Raw genomic sequence first — 23272 nt, 5'->3', positions numbered from 1 at the left:
CTCTTGAAGAATACCGCTTCATCTTCTCAGACCACACCAAAAACCAGTAACACGTTTTCGATTTTGCCAGTTGATGATCTAGACTCTGACTCAGAGGGCGGTGAGGGTAGTCCGTTTGTCTTTAAAGGCAGTACGAGAAAACGAGCAAAACAACACACCACTGAAAAGCCTCGTAAGGCCACTCGTAAGGACCACCCTTCCACCTTGGAAAAAATCAAGAGGTAACGGAAATGCACCAAAACCCATTCCACCGGGTTTTAAACCTTGTAATTATGACAAGTACTTTCCGTCACTTCCAGGATCATCTAAAACCCCAGATGTCCCAGTTTTTCGGCCAGAAATGCACCTGAATAATCAGCAAGAACATGCCTCCATGTTCACGTTTTCTGGTATTGTGGATAGCTTCTTCAGTATATTGAATATCTCTGACTCAACGAGGAGCATTATTAATTTAGTGCTGCCAATGGTGAAAAATCTTTTGAAGTAACTAGCTTCTAGGTGGTCCTTCCTTGCATCGATCATATCCTTTGATGGATAATTCTCCGAACGAGGACGGGGATATGATCTCTGTTCTTCAGTGGAACTGTAGAAGTCTTATGCCAAAACTTGACACATTTAAATTTTTAGTTAACAACTCACTTTCTGATGCATTTGCCCTTTGTGAAACATGGCTCTCTTCAGACAACGATCTTGCTTTCCACGATTTCAACATTATTCGCCTTGACCGCATAGATTCGTCTGGAGGGGTGCTTCTGAGGATCAACAAGCTCCATTCCAGAATCGATCTGCCTTCGGTGACAAGCATTGAAGTTGTTGCATGTCAGGTTAACATTCGAGGTAAATGCCTCAGTATTGCCTCAGTATATCTTCCACCGAGAACTGCGATTTCTCGTCAAAGTTTCTCGGATATCTGCACGGCTATGCCGGAGCCACGGTTAATCTTGGGAGATTTTAATTTTCACGGTACAGGCTGGGGGGAACTGTACGACGACAACCGCTCAACCTTGATATACGACATGTGCGACTTCTTCAAAATGACAATTCTGAACACCGGGGAAGCAACACGAGTAGCCAAACCTCCAGCAAAAATAAGCAGATTAGACCTCTCACTTTGTTCGAGTTCACTATCGTTGGATTGCTCGTGGAAAGTAATTCATGATCCCTACGGTAGTGACCATTTGCCAATCAAAATTTCTATTACCAATGGTTCATCTTCTACTCGTTCGGTCGACATCGCGTACGATCTTACGAAAAACATTGACTGGCGAAAATTCGCGACCGCGGTTCTTGGTGCCAGTCAATCGGTTGACGTACTTCCTCCGCTGGACGAGTACTCCTTTCTCGCGCGTCTTATCATCGATTCTGCGCTGCGAGCACAGACGAAACGTGTTCCGGGTGTTTCCGTTCGCAAGCGACCTCTCACCCCGTTGTAGGATAAGGATTGCACCGAGAAGTCCGCCGCGTTTAAACGCTTCCGCAAACACGGTAAGGTCGAGGATTTCGAGCGGTACACCGACCTCGAGAAAACCTTTAAGGGCTTGACTAAAGCCAAAAAACGCGGTTACTGGCGCCGGTTCTTCAATGGTTTGTCGCGAGAGACTTCCATGAGAACACTCTGGAATGTCGGCAGGAGAATGCGAAACGCGTCATCACCGATTAACGAAGACAAGGAGTACTCGGACAGTTGGATATTCAGCTTCGCGCGGAAAGTTTGCCCAGATTCGGTGTCGGTTCAAACCCAACGTTCGTGATCGTCCGTCGGGTAATAACGAAATAGATTCCCCGTTTTCGATGGTGGAATTCTCACTTGCTCTCCTTTCATGTAACAATTCAGCTCCAGGAATGATGTCGCTAAGAGACGCTTGTTGAACTTATTCAATCAATTTCTGGAGCACAACATTGTTCCGGATGACTAGAGGCAAGTAAGAGTTATCGCCATTCGAAAACCTGGTAAACCCGCGTCGGATTATAACTCGTACCGTCCCATCGCTATGCTGTCCTGTATACGGAAATTGTTGGAGAAAATGATTCTTTTTCGTCTAGACAAATGGGTCTCCCCCAGGGTTCATGTTTAAGCCCCCTTCTTTATAATTTCCATGTAAAAGACATTGATGGTTGTCTTGATGAAAATTGCTCTACCCTTTAGTACCACCATGTTAGTAACAATAAGAGTTTTTCACAGATGGGTCAACTATAAACGCTTCCACTGGATTTGGAGTATTCAACGAATATCATAGCGCCTCATATCAACATCAAAAACCCTGTTCCGTATACGTTGCGGAACTAGCAGCCATATTCTACGCAGTAGAGCAAATTGCCTCACTACCATCTGATCACTAATTTATTTTTACATAAAGCCTTAGCTCGTTGGAGGCTATTCGATCAATGAGGCCGATGAAGCACTTCTCGTATTTCCTGACCGAAATCCGAGCAAAATTGAGTACTTTATCTAACTGCTCCTATACTATCACCTTAGTTCTTGGGTCTCATCTCATTGCTCAATTCCGGGTAATGAGAAAGCGGACTCGCTAGCTAAGGTGGGCGCTATGGAAGGCGATATTTTTGATCGACAAATCGCCTTTGCGGAATTTTTCTCAATTACCCGTCAGCACGTCCTCACCAACTGGCAACAAAAATGGAATGAGAGTGATCTGGGAAGATGGTTACATTCCCACAGGTGTCGAACAAGCCATGGTTCAAAGGATTGGACATGAGCCGTGACTTTATACGTGTCATATCAAGGCTCATGTCCAATCACTACTCGTTAGACTCGCATTTCTTCCGAATCGGGCTCGCAGGCGATATCGACCACGTGCTTTGGTCATGCACTTTACATTGTGTTGCTAGATCCGAGTTATCCGCATTCCTCAGGGCCCGAGGAAAACAACCTATGCGGCCCGTTAGAGACATCTTGGCGAGCCGAGATCTCGAATATTTTAATTTAATTTATGTGTTTTTAAAACGGATCGATCTGAGAATTTAGTAGTTAGTGTCATCTTGTGATTCCCCAAGTTGTTAGCTGCCCATTGGTGTACCCCCATGTTTGTCTTTTTCATCAGTTGGTCGCTTAGTTCGAGATAAAAAGCACATTGCTCTCCAAACCTTGTGTTCTCATCCATTTGTTACAATTTGTTACCCCTAACCTCGAGATAGCCGCGAGTAATCGGCCCCCGCTTTACTAACGTTAGTTTTAGGAAATTGTGTAATCTAAACAATGAATATCGGCTTCGCAAAGCTTCGGCAAATGAGCCTGGAAAAATAAACGCATTATAAAAAAAAATGAGTAACAACTTTGCTGAAGATTGCATCATAAATTTAGATAGTTTTATAGAAATATTCGATTTTGAATGTACACACTTAGATTTTTTTGCCGAGATGGGCACCACCGAGCAGCTCGGCATTTTATTTTGCTGGAAATTCAGCAAAATATATGTTTGTTAGCTGAGATCTCGGCAAAATTCCCGTTTGTTAGCTGAATCTTGGCAAGTTTGTCACTGAGATCCAGCAAAATAAAATGCCGAGCTGCTCGGTGGTGCCCATCTCGGCGAAAAAATCTAAGTGTGATATGAGCATTTTGAATATGAAACCAAATCTCCTATATAAACATTTAACCAAAAAGCGCCAGCCCGTCAAAAAGAGCTGAAACATTCAGAGAGTGGTTATCGCAATGAGCCTGGATGTTGGCTTGTGAAAATATTTCTTTCCTTTATTTAACGTCGGTCTCTGTTCCGCAATCTAGTGCCAATCACCGACGGACATCGATTGCCATCCATTGACGGCAATCGAATGTGCAGCAAGGCAGCTTCCACACCTGCGTAGGATATCGCACGCATTCAACACACATGGGCCGGGACCAACGGCTTTACTTCCCTTCCAAAGGAAGACGTGACCAGAGATTTTTATGCCTCAGAAAAATCCCACCGATCTCGGCTGGGATTGAACCCAGACCCATTGGGGTGTTAGAAAGCAGTCACGCTTACCACTACACCACCGGCACCTGCTTGTGAAAATATGAACTTATATTTTTAGCGGTAATCTAGCTGATACGTTGCATAAGCTGCCTAACACTTAGATTTGTTTTGCCGAGATGGGCACCACCAAGCAGCTCGGCATTCTATTTAGCTGGATCTTAGTGGAAAACTTGCCGAGATCTCAGCTAAAAAACATGAATTTTGCTGAATTTCAGCAAATTTTTCATTGAAATCCAGTAAAATAAAATGCTGAGCTGATGGTTGGTGCCCATCTCGGCAAAAATCTAAGTGTGCCGTTATGTGTTGCAATGCAGAATGCACATAATTAATTAATATTTTCATTATACTAACTTGAATAATAACCCTGTCTTCAGTAAAGTTGTTCCTTAAGCTACGTGTGCTGAAATTCTGAGCTTAATCAAGTTTGCTGAACCAGTTCTATGCACGAAAGAGTGAAGGAATATTATTTCTCCATACATTTAAACCAATATCCTCAAATAAGTTTTTAATCAAAAGCGCCAGTTACATTTGAATGAGCTGAAATTTTCTGAGAGTGGTTTTCTCACCTAATGGCACAAGTCTAAGGGTTGGCCCGTTGAAAACAATGATTAAAATTTCACCCATCTAAATGTGGGCCAGTGTAATAGGCTACGGTATCAAACATAGTAGGGAAAATGGCTCTAATGTTGGCCTATGGATCTAAGATTGGGCCCATCGCTAAAAATCTGCTATTTATCATTTTTATCTAGATGAACGCGTCATTGGGATGGTACTAATGGATATTTTTGGTCGTGATTGAAAATTTAGTCAATTGCTGAAATTATGTATGGGTCCAAATTAAGGACATTTAGGCCGACATTACATCCATTTCCCCTATGTATTGTATTTTATAATTATTTCATTGTTATTGAATGGTTATTTTTCTGGATGGATTTAACTACCCACCGCGTTCTTCGGGGGATACTTGTATACTTGAATACATGTTTTAGGAGAAAATATATGAAAATTTTCAGCGTAAAAATACTCTAATATATTTGTTTCAACTTTGCCCACTTTGTACTGTGTGGGGTAAGATGATATAAAACATATCATATATCCTTTTAAAAATGTAAGTTTCTTCGTATTTATTTATAATTCAATAGAAGCTTTCAACCTTCGATGTTCCAAAATCGAATTTATGTTATTTTAATAGTTTTCCAGGGATCCTCAAAGTTCAACTTTTTAAAATGCCGTTTCAACTTGCTCCGGTGTAGTATTTCTGTTTGCATGATTACTAAGTAGTATAGTCATTATACAAATAATCTGGCACCCCGTGAAAATGCTCAAGCTTTTGCAGAACGTTTTCTTTTATTTGCAACATAAATATTTTATATCTGCGCAGTATCAATATCAATGTTAGCAATTTTCTACGGCATAGGAGGAAATGTGTTAAAAGAATAGCGATCAACTTACATTTTTCAACGCATACCTGCAGAACTACCATTCCATCATAAAAAATCTATCAAAAAGTATATTATTTGTCGTCTACGCACTAGCCGCGTCGATGATCTCGATGAAAAACGTAAACCTACTGAATTGATTTAATTTTTGTTACAATTAGTTATCGTAACGATCATAATACTGCGACCACATTGATCTTAAACGAAATAGTCATACACGTTTAACATTTGATCATTGTCTCCGCCAGACTATGCATATAGTGACTATACTCAGTAGGAGTGTAACGAAAATCAAAGGCGTCATCCACAAATTATGTCAGGGTTTTTGAGTAATTATCCCCCTTTGTAAAACACTGTAAGATTTTAAGTTAAACAATCTTAGTAAGATTTCAAAATTTTCATTAAATTGTTGAATATTGAGTTGAGAACATTTTTATATACCTAAATAGATTACTTATTCATATAATTTGGGTAGGCCATACGTTCCTATTATGGTGTGTTCCAATTATGGCCTATGGAATTCCCATATGCCATAATTGGAACACACCATAAAAGGAACGTATAGCCATAACTGTACATCTCTCTTATTTAATGTATTTTCACTTTTTTTTGTACTATTGAATCTTTTGTAAGAAAATGTCAACCCATTCTTCCCCCCTCCCCCTATTTTTCACTCAACGTTCGCTAACTCAAACATATTTACTTTACACGTTTCATTTAGGGAGCGGCTTTCGGTAACTGAAATGCATTTCAAATTTTCCATCTATTTCACTTTATTTTATATTCCTTGCTAATACGTCTTTGCATTGAAAGCTCAAGAAACGATTTTAGTTTTACTAGATTCTTGTAAACCATGATATATAGGTACATGAAGAATGCTTTAAAACCACGAAAAAACTTGCATTTTTGCTGGGGATCGCATCTAACTATTCTTGAATATTCGATATTGCACAATTATGACAGGGGGACCTCAGATAGCACAGTCGGTAAAGGCACGGTATTACCAAGCCGGAGGCGGCGGGTTCGATTCTCGATCCGGTCGAGGAAATCTTTCGGGTTGGACATTTTCTCGACTTCTCTGGGGTGTAAGTGTAGGGGCACATATCTGGGACAATTCTGAAACACCAAAAAATCAAATTGTATCATTGTGCTTGGCACACAATATGCATTGGTGTTGGCATCTCTGAGGCAAATCAACTTAAGAATTTCATAAGGCTCGACTTATTAACGACACGAATGAATTTCATAAGCGTGACTTTTTAATGGTAGCTCTTATACACTTTTTACCATTTCAGTGGTCATGGACCTCATAATCTCAACGTTCATGGTTCGGTTCCAGGCTGCTCTGTTTTATTTATTTTTTGTCAACATTATTCTTCATGTGGCAAACAAATGAAATCCATACCGATTTTTGATGAAAAAAAAAGAACTATTACCACATATAAGTATCGTTTAACTGAAACTTATATCAGTTATTGGACTTTCACCTGTACTTGAAGGGATTTTAATTAGCAAATCTTAAGTGTGTTTTTATTTCTATGGTTTGAGAAATTTCAGGAAATCTTGACATTTACTCTTAGAAAACATAGGAATTAAAAAAAGATTTGCCAAATAATGTAAATTTGTTTTCCGACAACAGTGAAAAATTGACAACGTTTTTAGGCTATACCATATTTTCATTTGTATATTGTGTAACAGTGAAGTTAAACAAATTTTCAAGCCGAAAATAATTTTGATTTGACTGGAAATCAAACCCAACCTCTCCAGAATGATAAGCCACGCCATTTTTGACTAGGTTGAGTACACTCAACTCAATCAGGATTGCTTGCTCTCACTTGCTATAAAAATTTGTTTTTCTGAATTATGAAATCAGTATATATTATAAATTAGTACTTGTAAGTTGAAAGTAGAGGTTGTAAAACTTGTAAATTTCGCTTTCAGAGCATCACAATCAGTGATTTTACGATTCATGAGCGCTCACTCTGAGTGAACGTTCAAGAATCATAAAATCGCTTATCGTGACGCTCTGAAAACGAAATTGACAGAATTGATGAGTCAAACACACGCTTTAAAACCTTTTCTTGTAGCTTACAAGTACAACATATCATTAGAACATCCAATAATTTAATAATTCCGAAAAAAAAACATTTTTTTTATAGCAAGTGTGTGTAAGCATCCCTGCACTCAATGTTCTCTTGTTGAAATGTTTTAATTGCAATGTCTGTTAACTGAGGTGTGCTAACTGAAACAAGTTGGGCCCGGCGTAGTGGATTATCATCTATGCCTCTCACGCTAAAGGATCTCATACCCACACAGAGAAAAAAAATTACCCTAAATTTTTACTTAATTTTGGGTAATTTTGAGTTTTGCATCCCACTCTCACTTTTTGTTGTTGTCAAAAACGGAACGAGAGATTCGACATTCTCATGACTATCGTTCAAGCTACTAGCACAAACGAAGTGACAGACGGAGCGGCTCGAAAACTTTGGTGACTAACCTGCTATTGCAATTTTTCAGTGTACCACATGGCAACACCACTACCACTGGGTTGTACCACATGGCAACACTACTACTGGATTGAACTAGCATTTTCACCAAATGTACTAGAATGTTTTGGTTCTATCTCTTTCAATCTACTCAAAACTGGAATGCATAAAAAATGACAAAATGATATACACTCTTTGCACACTGTCAAAGAATCATTGTACACAAAATCAACTTTGTGCAAAATCAAAACAAAAATACTATCCCATCTGGTGGATGATGGCACAAGCTTCTAAGAAAATTCTATTGGCAAATCAAAGTTGGTACTCGTGGAGAATAGAAGAACTATGAGAGTGATGATGGTTTCAAAATTTTACACCGTGAGGTATACGAGTGCAATTTTAAAAAGCTTTTATTTTGCAAATGGAACATTTTATTTAAATCTGGTTGATGCTATGTTAGTAGAAAACTTAAGGACTACTCAATAGACAAATAATATAGAAAAATTCATTTCTTTTCAGATTTTTAGGTGTACACATAGATTTGAACTTTTCTACCACTGTAGCAGCAACCAGATTTAAATAAAATGTTCCATTTGAAAAATAAAAGCATTTTAAGATTGCACTCGTATACTTCCCCGTGGAAAATTTTGAAACCATCATCACTTTTATAGTTCTTCTATTCTCCACGAGCGCCAACTTTGATTTGCCAATTACAGCGAACCATATTATTTTAATTGATTTCTTCGCCAGTTAGTCGTCTGTCACTTCGTTTGTGCTACTAGTGAGTATAAGAGATATTCTCAAATTTGAGTCAATTGAACTTAATTTTAGGTAGAAAATACTCACGAGTAAGTAATTATTTTTGCCGTAGTCAAATGTAAACTACTATAAGCGGTTTACTGAAAATTAGCTTATTGAACGGAACATGGGAGATGAGAGAAAAGAACTTAATTTTGGGTAATTTTTCGGTTCCGTGCAGACAAGTCGCGAATGACCTAAAATGTGTCAAAGTGACTTTAATATTATTGTTACAGTTGCAACCCAAAATTACCGACTAGAGACAATCGAGTCTACTCTCGTTCTGTACGTTAAATATAGTGTCGGCAGTAGAGCACTGTAATCGCACAATGATGTACTATGCACCTAACTACTTCCGACATCATCGTACAGAACGAGAGTAAAATCGATTGTCACTAGTGAGTTATTTTGGTTTGCAACTGTACCGATAATTGGCAAATCAAAGTTGGCACTCGTGGAGAATAGAAGAACTATGAGAGTGATGATGGTTTCAAAATTTTACACGGTGAGGTATACGAGTGCAATCTTAAAATGCTTTTATTTTGCAAATGGAGCATTTTATTTAAATCTGGTTGACGCTATGTTAGTAGAAAACTTAAGGACTACTCAATAGACAAATAATACAGAAAAATTAATTTCTTTTCAGATTTTTAGGTGTACACATAGATTTGAGCTTTTCTACCACTGTAGCAGCAACCAGATTTAAATAAAATGTTCCATTTGCAAAATAAAAGCATTTTAAGATTGCATTCGTATACTTCCCCGTGGAAAATTTTGAAACCATCATCACTGTTATAGTTCTTCTATTCTCCACGAGTGCCAACTTTGATTTGCCAATACAGTAAAATATAATTTTCAGTTAAGGGGCACACACTTAGATTTTTTTGCCGAGATGGGCACCACCGAGCAGCTCGGCATTTTATTTTGCTGGAAATTCAGCAAAAAATATGTTTGTAAGCTGAGATCTCGGCAAAATTCCAGTTTGTTAGCTGAATCTCGGCAAGTTTTTCACTGAGATCCAGCAAAATAAAATGCCGAGCTGCTCGGTGGTGCCCATCTCGGCGAAAAAATCTAAGTGTGCACATATCTGGCACAATTATGAAACATCAAAAAATCAAATAGTATCAGATTAAATGCATTTTAGTTAGCGAATGCCTTTGGCTGGCTAAGTAAAGACTAAACAATGTTTAATTGAGTGTCAAGAGACACATACAATGCATCCAGATCTTATTATAATCGCTACACACTTAGATTTTTTGCCGAGATGGGCATCACCGAGCAGCTCGGCATTTTATTTTACTGGAAATTCAGTAAAAAATATGTTTGTTAACTGAGATCTCAGCAAAATTCCCGTTTGTTAGCTGAATCTCGGCAAGTTTTTCACTGAGATCCAGCAAAATAAAATGCCGAGCTGCTCGGTGGTGTCCATCTCGGCGAAAAAATCTAAGTGTGTATATTTATAGTCTAGCAGATAGAATTTCAAGTAGAACCAATTCAATATATTGTAGACCAATAATTGAAAAAGTACTTCCGAAAAAAAATAACTATAATAAAACAACGAAATTACAATGATTTTTACTGTTGAATTTTGAGTACATTAAAGTTTATTTTAAAATTGTTGTACGGGAGAAAAAATAGATTTCGATTTTTAACGATACAATGCTCAAACAACGGAAATTAGTGTGATGAGATCAAATTTGTTCGAGAAAAATCACTTTTTTATATTGTTAAGATGCTTAACATGAATTTTGTTGTGATTTTATGGTAATGGACAAAAATGTCCAATGTTTTGACAGTGAATATCATGGTTACAATGACAATGAAAATCATTGTATTTTTATTGGATTTTTTTACGGCTATGACTTATATAAACAATACTTTTAAAGTACTAACTACCTCGCTAACCGAACGCAAATTCGCGTCTACGAAGCTTCTGTAACTATTTACTCCTATGGGAAAATCCCATAAGCAAACGTCTGCGGACGCGGCTGTTTTCTTATTCGGTTACTCTACCGAAAAATCCCTTAACCAACTGTCAATCATTGATGTGCTCTTTTCTGTTGTTGGTCGTGATATGCTCGATTGGTGCCGTTATTTGACAACTCAATTGGTTTCTGAGATTCTATCCGCCAGACTATAAATATAGCGACTATAGATCTTATCCGTTGCGGCAAATCTGATAGTTATGATAGGTTCTGATGGCTTAGGCTCTGAACCATTTGGCGAATTTTTTAACTTTTGGTTAAAATTTGACAGATGGAAAGTTATCGGTTAACCCTGCTATCCGAGCATGGTTATTTCTGACAGACAAGAAGTTAAATTTTGACAACCGTGGCTCGAAAACCGGTCGATCGACAGCACGGGGATTTTCGAACATAAGAAATAACTTTCGAAATGTCACTTTTAACCACGAGTTAAATTTAACTCGGCAAATGGTTCACAGCCTTAGTGAAAATAACGCGCGCTAGCCACATGAAGTCGTAGTGAACGTTGTTTGGTTTTACTTTGCCTGCTGATTGAAAGACACCTCATAAAGCTTATGTCAAGTTAATTCACTCCTCCATTTAAATCCAATAGGAGATAGCTCTTACATTTTATAAGTAATGCCAACACTGGTACCATTATTGTGAGCTAGGCACCTGTTTCAAAGGCGAAATAGTAACCACTAATTGTGGTTAGCTTCAACCACCGATCGGTATTATCCTCAGGTCATGTCCGGATAACGAATATCGGGCTCTTTGCTCGTAATCAATTCAGTGCCAACATTTCAAAGGGGCGTAATTGCATTTGAAAACAATGGCTTTAGCCATCGATTTCTCGCGAATAAAAGCTCACTCATGAAAAATAATGACACCATTAGGTAGAGGAATGTTTCCTCTACCAGCTAGCATTGTTATTTTGAAGAGGTAAGATTTCATTCGCGAGAAATTGATGGCTAAAGTCATTGTTTACAAAAGCAATTACGCCCCTTTGAAATGTTGGCACTGAATTGTTAACTAACATTTGGGTAAATCTTCAAATCAGGGCCGGCATTTAAATTAAATTCTAGTTAGAGCTTACCACCATAATCCACCAAGCTTGTCAATTAACACGTTATCAAGTTCAAGATAATCTTAAAAATAGTCGCAATTATAAAGTACTCTTTAAAAACATACCTTTTACCGACGACATCTTATCAATAAGACTGGAAATTTTTCCAGAACCCGAACTTGTGCTGATTCCCTGATTCACGTGCTGGCGAGCCTGTCGTTCGCAAACCCATGGTAATTCAATGACGTTTATATAAGGTCTGGGCCAAAGGGCTTATTGGTGTTAAAGAAATGTGCAAATGTTTAGTGGTGTTCGTATTTTATTGCAATGTTTATCTTTTTACACGAAACAGCTGTTGGCAGTGACGTATTTCTATCTGTTCTCAGTATGTTGGCAGTGACGTATTTCTATCTGTTTTTTTTTTTTTTAATATAAAAACAGATTTGTGTGTTTATTTTGTAAAAGTTAATGATACATTATAATCATATAATTATCTAAATTCCATATTCTAAAGCAAATTCATATGCATCAGTGTCTACTAAATTATTACATTGATTAATAAAGGAGATATGAATAACGAATAATTCCAAAATTTTAGATCTATTAATTCTGCTGATTCCATTTAAACTTGGTCGTAACAAAGAGTCGAAGAAAAGCATTCTCCAACCCACAATCGTCAAGATTCGTCTTTTCAAAAGTTCCCATACTGCTGTGACCCGTTGGCACTCGCTATATTTGTGTTGTATCGTCTCGATAGCAGCACCACAGTGCAAGCAGTTCTCTCCATCCGCTCGTCGCAGCACGTACATCGTTTTCCGGACATCCACTTTCTCATTCACGATCATGTATAGCTCACTTCTAGTTTTCACAGAGATTTTAGAATCACTCACATTCTTCCAAATTCTCCTCCAGTTGTGTGTTGGGTTGTTTCTTTCCACCTTTGGTGTCTCTGTTTGATCGATGTAGAAATCATGTATGAGTTCGGCGGATGGGTTTTGTTGGATGTGGATAGGTAAGTGAGGCATTTGCTGGTGAAGTAGTTTTAAACACTGGAGATCAGCTGGAATACCCGTTGTTGTTGTATTAGCGTGATCGAGGATGGATTTGTAAAAAGGCATAGATTCTAGTTCTCGAACATGTCGATTGATGATCAGAGCCTTGCATTTTAGTGCTGGTAGCTGCAGTTTAAGTCCACCGTCCACACGTTTACGTGCAAGCTGTTGCATCGGGACCCGTGCAGGAACTCTATTCCACAGAAATGTGCCCATTGTAGCCGTAATCTTTGCTGTGTGTACCTTGTATGGCGGTAAAATTGATGCCAAATACCATATTTTAGATGTGATAAATGTATTCAAGAGGATTACTTTTTGGTGCAAGTTGAGCGATCTTAGAGAATGTAGCCATATCAGCCGGGCGAAATTCCCGACAACCGCATCCCAATTTAACTTGATCATAAGTCGAATGGAATTCACGAACATAACTCCAAGAATTTTAATTTTAGATTCTGTTTTTAGCCATCGCACCGATAACGTACCTTCGTCAATGAATCCAACATCGATAGACGTTGTCTTCATCAGATTCAACTTTGCTCCCCCAGCACGTTCAAAGTTTAAAAAGAGGCACCTTATACGCTCCAACTTTTCGGGTGAAGTCACGATCACGCTGATGTCATCAGCGTAGGCCACTATTAGGTCGGTATCACATACATGCTCCAGCCTGCAGAGGAGTGGATGAAGATAGATCACGAACAAGCACATAGATAGCGGATCTCCTTGTCGGACCGATCGTTGGATGGTGAAGGATTGTGAGAGGTGACCATTAACGAGAATTCGCGATGAGGACTGACCAGCAATGCGATCTAGCAGCTCTACCAACTGCCGGTTGAACCCGAGAGAAAGCATAGTTGTTGAGAGAAATATTCGTGAAACACGGTCAAAAGCATGATCTAAATCAAACGAAATCAGTTTGCCTCTCTGTTTACGTCGAATTAGCTGAGCGATCCTATCTTTGATAGCGAGAGTGGCTTGAAAGATATTTTTATCCACGTTACCACATTTCTGAGCTTCATCGAGGATTCGGTGTACTCTCATGACGACCTCCAGTCTCGATTTTAGGATTCGAGAGAGTATTTTATAATCTGCGTTGAGTAGTGAGATGGGCCTGTAGGAACGAACAGTATTTCCAGCATCTTTTTTCTTTACCAACACTATTACACCATGTACAAACTCCGGAGGAAAATTACTAGCTAGTACATCGTTTAGAACCAAATTCATTTCTCGGTGTATCACATCAAACGTATGAAGGAAAAACTCCCTCGGGATACCATCGGGTCCTGGTGATTTGTTCGCTGCGCTTGTTTTGATTGCTGACCAAATTTCAGCAGTGGTAATGTCGTTCATACAAGCAAGATTTGATTCGTCGTCATTCGGGATCATCTGCTCACTCTCGAAATCCCTTACCGCTGCGTCATCGATTTCTGCTGCTGTATATAGGTTTTGGAAATATCCCAGTAAATGTTGCTCGATTTCTTCTGGTTGATCGATATCGTTGTCTTGTTCATCCTTTAGCTGCGTAATCGTTGTTCTCTTTCTTTTCCGTTCACCCAGATGGAATGATGATAGAGCCTCTCCTGCCACATATGATTCGTTTATACGGACGAATGTCTGAGTGAAGTTACGCTGCCGCGACAGAAGTTGCCCCTTGATGCGATTGATATTCCTGAGCATGTCTGGGTTCCCCTGAAGTCCATCGTACGCCAGTCGTAGTTCAGCATAGAGCCGTTGTTGCTCGCAGTAAAAATCGTCAAAAACTGCTTTCGATTTCCAACGGTAGAAAGATTTGATTTTTGGCTTTGCAAATGAAACCCACCATTCTATCCAGGATTGAAAGTTCCGACGTTGGCGGGTCCAATACTGCCATCTAATTCGAAACTCTTCTACGTTTTCTGCAGTAAGTAGATGAGGACGAAGTGTCCAAAATCCATGACCAGGTGATCTTCCAAGTGACGGAAGACAGATGCGTGCTGTAACAGCCTTGTGATCGGAAAATGCACACACATGCACATCCCCTGTACGTAGCTGCTTCACAAGCTCAGGTGTGACATAGATGCGATCTAACCTAGATGCCGAGTGATGCGTGATATACGTATGCCCTGACAATCGTGGATTTAGTATTGCCCACACATCTTTCAGTTGTAGTTGACTTACGGTTGCTTGAAGGGAAGGACTGGTGTTGGTGCCTGTTCCATCGCATTGACGTAATACACAATTAAAATCACCGGCTAGGATCACATGCGGAGTGTTGTGTCGTAAATAATAGGCAATTGTAGAGTTTAAGAATCTCTCCCGTTCGGCGCGCATCTGATTGCCAGAATGGGCGTAAACACAACAAAGAGTTACGTTGCATACCCTGACTGCAGTTAGTCGACCGTCTAAACTTTTCTCCAAGTGTGAAAAACGGATGTGTTCCCTGATAGCAATAGCTGTTCCTCTGCGCATGTTGTCGACGTTGCATAAAACGTTAAATCCTGGTATCGTAAGTTCTTCATTTTCAACTTCTTGTAAAAAAATAATGTCTAACTCCATCGTACGGATGAATGTACGAAGGGCTTCCAATTTGGTTGGGTTTGTAATGGTGTTTATATTTACGGTGGCTATGTTGTAACTGAGAAAATCCATTATTATTTTGAAGAATCTCCCATCGAAACGTTTCCGTTGCCGTGTTTCTGCTTCTTCCCCGGCGGCCGTCCATTAGAGCGTCTGCTACTTGTAGATGTAGATGTAGATGTAGTCGATTCGTCGGTATCCTCATCATTGTTTTTGTTCACTTTTTTCGCCTTACCCTCGCCTACGCCAGGTAAACAAGGAACTCTGAACTCATTAGTTGCATCCTCCGAGGGAATGGTCAATGTTCGCATCTCGGTGGATTGCTGTGCGGTCGAGGTATTCGGCATAGCTGTACTCAGAAATTCAGAACGGTCGGTTGCTTGCTGTGTGTTCGTAATAGGGGTGATAGAGGTAGTCGGCAGTGTTGTGATCTGGGGTTCCTGTCGGCTTGCGCTCATCGATACACTAAGCGAGAGTTGTTTTGGGTTGTTGGTAATAGTAGTGACCGAAAAATTCGGTGCAGTTGTTTTGGAACGGTTCCTGGCTTGCGGTCCACTTGGAAGTTGTTTTGTATTAGTTTTTGGGGCCGACGACGATTTGGCTACGTTTGCGTATGTCGGCTTAGTTGAATCTGCAGATAGCTTCTGAATCATCAACTTTTTGTTTTGTACACAGGACGCACCATTGTGTACAAACTCTCCGCAGTGGCGGCATGTTTGCCGTTGCCCGTAATACGATACGTACGTGATATCACCGTCGATGATGATGTATGAAGGAATGTTTCGCTGCACCTTCATCTTAGCGATCAATGTTCCAGTTGGAATTCCTCCAAACATGTATTTTTCTTCGTCACACATTTCCTCGTGGATTGAGAGAACGTCTCCAAATGCACTCAGATACTCGGCAACCTGCTCATGAGTTATACTTTCGGAGAGATCATACAGTTTAACTGCTACGGCTCCGTCTTCCATACGTAGTCGTAGTCTGAGTCGATGTCCATCTATTTCGACCTCGTGCTTGTTATCGTGATCGGTCACTACTGTTTGGGCAAGTTCAAGGTCACACACTTTAACGAATGCGCATGTAGAGCTTCGACTGCATTGTATTCGTTTCACCTCACCTCGTTTCAAGCCGAGTTGGGTTCCAACAAAGAGATGTATTTCCTCAAGTTTAGGTTTTTTTGGGAAACCCGCAAAGTCTATGCGGAACGTATTTTCGCGGCGACTCATCGCGATTTCTTCGCTCACGGCGATAGATCTCGCGACACTGTAGGCCCGGCGATGCCTACGAAAATAGTTTGTCGAAAAACGCACTAATAACTGTCGAAAATCACCTTCTGACGCGCAACTGTACAAATTCCATCTGCTTGACTCAAATGATGAGCACTAACTATTGTTCGCAGATGTTCAGCAATGTTTACAACATTTTTGCTTCTAACACCAGCTGCCTGTTGGCCCAGACCTTATATAAATGTCATTGATGGTAATTAGCATGATGTAAACAGTTTTTCGGTGCTGATGCGAATTTGTTTTTGTTTCAGTTTCCAATCTGGATCGGGTATCAAGGTTGGGTCTGCTTGTTGCCTTTCAAACGTCAGTGTTAACGTTTGTTTTTGTAACCTGGCTCGAGTTGAGGTTCGCACTGACAATAAGCTCGGGTTCGCACGGGTTGGAACTGATTCCAACGTGGGACACGCACAAATCTTTCAATACTACGCAGCCCAATCAACAAATATTTAAAATCTTCCATTATTGCATTCATTACGTTAAATACACTCTTCAATTCTATGAATATTTAAAATATTGTCAAACATTTGTATTTAACATACATTCATTGGCGCATCAATTTTTGGCACAAACTTGATCGGATTAAACCAATTTTGGTTAATCAGTAATCCAGCACACATGTAAACTGGCCATAAACAAAGAGGAAACCACCGGATGGTAAAAAAGCAAATATGTAAACCTCTAATCAGTGTTATAGTATTTCTTCGGACCTTTAACCTTTAAGTGATAGATGGTTGGATTGTATCCGTCTTTTGGCGTTTGCATATGAAAGTTTAAGAGTTGCTAGCCTTTTTTCTGTCTTCTTTATTTCTCACGACGTAGCCTAAGTAACAATTATGATTTTATTAAGGTCCTGTAGACTTTGATTTCGACACGAAGAATAACCTCGATAAAACTTGAAATGTTACTTGGTAAGTTAAATACGACAACAGATGAAGACGTCATCGATGATGAGGTAAATTGCCAAAACTGACTGGATCAGTTGTAAAATTTGTAAGCTTATTTGACGACATCGGACCAATTCACAATACTTTTAATTAGCATCAGTAATGAGTTAAGAAAGACACTTATAGATTTTATAAGCAAGGAACAGCACATGAAAAAAATATCCTAATTTTAAGCACGATAACTTGGCAAAGAGTTATGATTTTATAAATTAAATAAGCTGTTATATGTTGTACCCAAAAAGTGTTTTATTTATGATTAAATAGCATCGTCTAATGTAATGGATTACAATAAATTATGTTCTGGTGTCAGTTATGATCTCTTCCTGTTCAACATTGTGCCAGGCTAGAAGGTATTATCAAATTGCACACGTTGTTGAAATCTTTTGAAAACACGAAGATATTTTTTTTAAACAGACTTTGGAGACATGAAGCAAGCGTTGAAACTTTGATATATCCTTCGTAGCAAATTTTCTAACGCAAAGGCTCTGTAGTTAACTGAAAATATTGTCCTCGATAATACGAGATGCTTGGCCATATTGTTAATATAATAGGAAAATTTGCAACGCTCATTGTTAAGGTGATACTCTAAGGAAGCCTTAGCGTGAAACTTTAAAGGCATAAATGTCAGCTTCCACAAAACATACAAATTTGAAATTATTACTCCTTGTTTGCTGTGCTACTACAAACAGAGAGTAGCAATTTCAAATTTGTATGTTTTGTGGAAGCTGACATTTGTGCCTTTAAAGTTTCATGTTAAGGCTTCCTTAGAGTATCACCTTAAGGCGTAAACACTCCCTGGTATTTTTACGATGCGCAAGCGAATACCTCTAATAAAATGGTTGAACACGGTCAACAATATATGCAGTCAGTTTATTGGAAGGTGAACCAATCGAAACGTTTTCTTTTTGTATAAACGATTTTCGGAAAAAAAAATCTGGATTCAGCAATGTTGCATTCTAATTTTTTAAATTATTTTTTCAGTTGATCTATTTTATGATTGCGTTAAAATATTATTTAACTATGTTCTTTGGTAACGGAGTATTATCATAGAGGTAACTCTAAGACCACTGGGTCCCGAAGAAAATCATTATTATTTTTGGCTCACTCAGTACCAGAACAACGGTCCCAAGCAGTCCCAAGTATAGTCGCTATATTCATAGTCTGGCGGATAGAATTTCGATCTATCAAAAAGCGGAACCATTTCAATATATTGTAGAACAACAATTGAAAAGGTACTATCAACTTTTATAAACAATACGTTGATTATTTTTTCCTCGCCAATCGAAGGTAAATTAGCAGCATCATCGGATAGGGTAAATTTTCCACAACCTAAGGATGGCGTTAGTTTGTGTAGGTGATCCTTTAGTCACGAGAAAACGGTTTCCGAAATTTTGTTCATAATAGCTGATTTGCTCTTTTCTGTTGTTGGTCGTGATTTGCTCGATTGGTTCCGCTATTTGACAGCTCAATTGGTTCCCGAGATTCTATCCGCCAGACTATGAATATAGCGACTATAGTCCCAAGCTATTTCACTCACCCCTGCATGTTCTGCATGAATCCACACACCCCTGATGTTATCTGTCAAACTTTCATAGCGAATCAAAACAAACATAGTGTAGTAATAGAATTTCAACTAGAATAGGGTACGTTAATCGTTTGCGTGGGGCCAATAGGCTACTAAAGTGGTGAGCCAATTTAAAATCGTTAGTTTCGTATTGATTGTTGGTATTATCCTTACGATAAAAAAAAAACAACAATAAAATTTTCAAGCAAGTCATATACAATATTTGTGATTTGTCCGGGAATAGTACTCGAAAACATGATGTACAGTGTCAGCCCAACAAACAATTTTAGCTGCACATCAGCTTATGCAGGCAAAATTAGCTATATAAGCCAATTTGTTGCGCCAGGGAGGCAACTCCACTTCCAGAAAATTCCAACGACCTCGGCTGGGATTGAATCCATACCCACTAGGATGAGAAAGCAGTTACGCTTACCACCGGCGCCGTCCGGTGTCAGAGCCTTGGTTGATATCGTATGGTTATGACTAATTGGCAAGAAGTTATTATTTTTAGCTGAAAAACAGTTATCCAAGACACCATATTAATAAGAATAAGAATGCATCCACCTATGGCGTAATTTAACCCATCTTACTAATTTAAAATTTATCAAAATTTTTCGTCTGGATTATTCTTATACGGTTTGATGTGCCGTACGAAAGGTTTTGGCTTCCCCGAAGCTACCCGAAACTTATTCGTATGGTCAATGATGGGCAAGGGAACTCAATATGACCGCCAATGATCTTATTCGTTAGTTTTCATGTGATTTATTGTTCCGCATGATGGATTTTGGTCTACGTCAGAAACTGGTCACTTCCCCGGTGGCATGTCCGAATGATGCCAATATTGTCCTGGACACTCGATACGACTACCGTTGAATTTGTTTTTTCTTCTCATGGGATTTGATGTGGGGTAGGTTTTGGTTCAAGGCATAAACTGACCACTTCCCCGGGGCAAACGGAACAGGTTAATGTGGGCACTCGATATGTCTGTCATTAAACTTATTTTTGAATTCTCATGTGATTTGAGGTGTCACATGATGGGTTTTGCCCTTATTCATAAACTGGCTACTTCCCCTGAGATACCCGGGATATGTTTGGATATGGCTCTGGATACTTATTATTGCTCCTATTGATGTATTTTTTGAATTCTCATGTGACTTGATGTGTCCCATGAGGATCTGGCAAGTTTCGGGTTGTTTCTAGTCTTAAGGGCCAGATTCATTGGAGCACTTCCCTGGAGCATCCAGTACATGTCGGGGTGGGGCCATTGTGGTCCTGGACACTCGATATGTTTATAATTGAGCTTGTTTTTGAATTATCATGTCATTGGAACAATCACATGATGGCCTTTGATCGAAAAAGGCAATTTTTACTGGGGTACCCGGAACGTGCCTGTTGTTCAAATAATGATTTCTATTTACGAATTATCAGCTATACTCAGAACGTATTATACTAAGGACTCTTCATTAATGAAAGTAGACACCTGTTTCCCAAAGGAAAATATTTATTTTCGAACAAATTCATACGTTTACTTTATATAAATGAAAATCAACATACATATGACCGATTTCACGTGAGTTTGAATGTTTGCTTCTCATTTCTGAAGAACGATCGGACTTTTCTCTTGATACCGCCCATTAGCTTCTGCACAACTTTCTTCTTAACTTTTCGTTGTGGTGCAGACCAAATTTTCTTGAAGTAGTTAACAGAGCTTTCTTCTCTTTCATCATTTTTAAGATGCCGTTTAATTACTGCCCAGTATCTTTCGATAGGACGCAGTTCAGGGCAGTTTGGGGGATTTTTTTAATTTATCGACAAAATCGACTTTTTCCTTTTTGAGCATCTCCAACGTAGCAGAAGCATAGTGAGCAGATGCCAGATCCGGCCAAAACAATGGAGGATCCGTATGCTTTTGGTGGACGGGTGGAAGGCGTTTTTTGATGCATTCTTTTCTGTAATTTTCACCATTGATTGTGCCCGTTGTGAAATACGAAGAACTGTTCAAGCCACACGAGCAAATGGCTAACCACACCAACACTTTTTTTTCCAAATTTTTCGGTTCAGATGTATCGCAGATCATCAGGTACATCTGTCCTCTGCTCAGCTTTGAAAAATTGCGGACTGGTATCCAATTAGACGTACGTCTCGTCGTCCATCAAAATGCACCGGTTCGGCTTTTGAAGGAGAACGTCATACAAGTTCCGAGACCGTATTTTCGAAGAAGCTTTCTGTGAATCCGTCCTTTTGGATGCTTTTTGCTTCTTGTATGTTCTAATATTGTTACGTTTTTTAATATTCTGCACACTTCCGACGCTAATGTCCAATTTTTGGCAATTTCACGAACGGAACACGATTTATGCGGTTTCAAAAAGCGTACTGCTGCCAGCTCCTTTTTCTAGCCGATTTCCCCTTTTTGAGCCCAGATTTCGGTAAATCTTTAAGAGAACACGTTTCTCCAAACTTCTTAACAATCTTGAACAATGTAGATTTACTGCACTTCACACTTTTTACCAATTCTCAAAATGACAACTTTTCGGAAAACCATTTGTGCAGAACTAATCTGCGAGTTGATAAGCTGATCCGACCCATCGTTCGAAATTTCTCACTTTTTTTATTTTTCAGGTGTGTTGCCAAAATAAACAATGTTTTTACACACTGAGCGAAAATTCACAATTTTTCGTTACGTTTCATCCCTAAACCATTGATAAACAGGTGTCCACTTTTTTAAATGAACATTCCTTAGAAGTTCGCTAACTGAAATACTTTTAATTGAAAGTTTTCCTAACAAAATTTGTATGGTTAATTTGCTTAACGAAGTGTTCAAGGTATCACCGAATCCATATGCGGAGTTCTATGATTTGGGTTATAGCTCGGGTATGGAATTTTTTTATTTATTTATGTCGTCAATCAACCGTAGACCAATTACAATGAGTGCTCATTAACTATGTCTTATATATTATTGCCTGGCTAACCTTGAAAAGAATGCTTTTTTAGTGTTATTTTATTCATTGTTACATCAATTGATTGAGAATATGCGTTATAGCAGGACATAATTCTATTCAAAGGCCCATTTTAAGCATAGTCTGTTCTTTGATTGTTAATGTAAAACTAATTCCTAATCCTCAGAGAACGAGTGGGAGTATGAAAATTTATCTTTTCTAAAATTTTCGGAACATTAACTCTTTGAGCAAAAACATCATTTAAAAATGTTACCATGGCGAAGCCTCTTCGTATTTCCAGTCTATTCCAATTTATTTTATTAGGGTTACTAACTATAACAAGTTTATCCGTCAAATATGTGCTTTTAAAAATGTCAAGATGAACCAAATAAACACGAGGCTGTATATTGACTAATTTTAAAGCATTAGTTTGATACATGAAAGGCATTAAGTTCGCTATGTAAAAAGTATATAATTTATTATGTCTCAGTTAGCAAACGTTGGGCGAACATCCCATGTCAGAATCTTGTGTGAGTATAACAAAACACTTGTTTAATATACGGTTTACTTATAAATGTTTCATTTAGCCATGCGTATCTGATTCATTACCAGTGCTGCAGAGGGACTGGAACAATCATTGCATGCAAAAAACTATACTGTTCCCGTTTATTCAAATTTACAAAATGAATGCATACAAAAAGTTGGGTGGATTTCTAAACATTTTATGAACGGTTCGGTACACACTTAGATTTTTTTGCCGAGATGGGCACCACCGAGCAGCTCGGCATTTTATTTTGCTGGAAATTCAGCAAAAAATATGTTTGTTAGCTGAGATCTCGGCAAAATTCCCGTTTGTTAGCTGAATCTCGGCAAGTTTTTCACTGAGATCCAGCAAAATAAAATGCCGAGCTGCTCGGTGGTGCCCATCTCGGCGAAAAAATCTAAGTGTGTAGTTACGATCTATAATTATGAAAAATATATCGGTTACTATATATCAACTAAACGAGCTTCGCTTTCTGAGCAGAACGATATTTTTTTCGATCCCATAGACTTTGATCTCGAGCAAAATAAATAACTAACTTGACAGTTCGCTCCCATACACACTTAATCTAGCTCGGTAAAATCTCCATCAGCCGATTACCTCGGCATTTACTTTTGCTGATATCTCTGCAAAATATCTGTCAGTTAATCTCAGCAAAATGTTATTTGT

The sequence above is a fragment of the Ochlerotatus camptorhynchus genome, unplaced genomic scaffold (genome assembly GCF_037179485.1).
Source record: "Ochlerotatus camptorhynchus isolate MF236.1 unplaced genomic scaffold, CSIRO-AGI_Acam_v1.1 ptg000512l, whole genome shotgun sequence".
Classification (NCBI taxonomy): Eukaryota; Metazoa; Arthropoda; class Insecta; order Diptera; family Culicidae; genus Ochlerotatus; species Ochlerotatus camptorhynchus.
The sequence above is the reverse complement of the archived record's forward strand: the minus strand, read 5'-3'. Positions refer to the sequence as shown.